The following is a 1,358-nucleotide window of genomic DNA, read 5'->3' on the forward strand; positions in this document are numbered from 1 at the left end:
GGTCCAGGCCCGAAACATCAGCCTTCCTGCTCCTCTGATGCTGCTTGGCCTGCTGTGTTCATCCAGCTCTACACCTTGTTACCTCATTTGATGAGTCAGTTGTGTTAGTGAGAGTTCAGTTGCTAATGAAGCAACTTGAAATAGAAAAGGAAATGAAACTTAAAAATAACTTGAGCCTGAGAAAAAAGAAAGGGAAAGAGCACTTCAGAGGGAGAGGTGATGAAGAGAAACCACACTTAGGGCATTAGAGAAAGAAAGTGAATGAACATTTCAGGCAAAAGAAAACGGGAGAGAAAGGGAATATGAGCTTAAAATGTTTCAATTAAAAGAAGAGCTGTCTGACTGTGGGAACATTCTGACAAAGAGACACCACAGTCTGATGCAAGACCCAGAGCACAGCTGTTAAAATCAGTTCAGGATCTCCCACAATTTGATGGAAGAGATACTTTGATCTAAACTTTGATCTGATAGCCATTATGAAGATGTGGCTGTAGGATGACAAGGTTTGAATTCTGAATATTGAAGGGTATATGACATTGAAGAAAAATATAAAGCTAGATAAAGGTGGTGGCATAACACAATTACTGAAGGGTGGCATTGATGCAGTAGTTAGCGATGACCTTGATTCAGGGGATCCAGATGCAGAATTGGTTCAGGTGGAATAAAGTGATGGAAGGTGTCAGTAACAGTGCTATCAAGCAGCCCCTGCTCAGTAATAACCTGCTCAGTGATGCCCAGTTTGGGTTCTGCCAGGGCCACTCAGCTCCTCACCTCATTACAGCCTTGGTTTAAACATGGACAAAAGAGCTGAATTCCAGAGGTGAGGTCAGCATGACAGTCCTTGATATCAAGGCTGCGTTCGACTGAGCAGGGCATCAAGGAGCCGTAGCAAAAGTGGACTCAATGCGTATTGGGGACAAACTCTCTGGTGTTTGGAGTCATACCTGACACATAGGAAGATGGTTGAGGTTGTTGGAGGTCAGTCATCTCAGCTCCAGGATATCTCTGCAGGAGTTCCTCAGGGTAGTGTCCTTGGCCCAACCATCTTCAGCTGCTTCATCAATGACTTTCCCAATGACTTAGTCCTCAGAAGATGAATGTTCATGTCTAAATGCATGAAGATCTGGACAATATCCAGCCTTAGGCTGACAAGTAACATTTACACGCACCAGTGCCAGACATTGACCATCTGCAAGCAGTGAGAATTGAACCACCACCCTATGACATTCAGTGGTATTACCATCACATGATACCACACAATCAACATCCTGGGGGGTTACTATTAACCAGAAGCTCAGCTGGACTAGTCTTATAAATACAAGAGCAGGTCAGAGGCTTGGAATACTGCAGTGAGTAAC

Source organism: Rhincodon typus, chromosome 13 (assembly GCF_021869965.1).
Source record: "Rhincodon typus isolate 14 chromosome 13, sRhiTyp1.1, whole genome shotgun sequence".
Lineage (NCBI taxonomy): Eukaryota > Metazoa > Chordata > Chondrichthyes > Orectolobiformes > Rhincodontidae > Rhincodon > Rhincodon typus.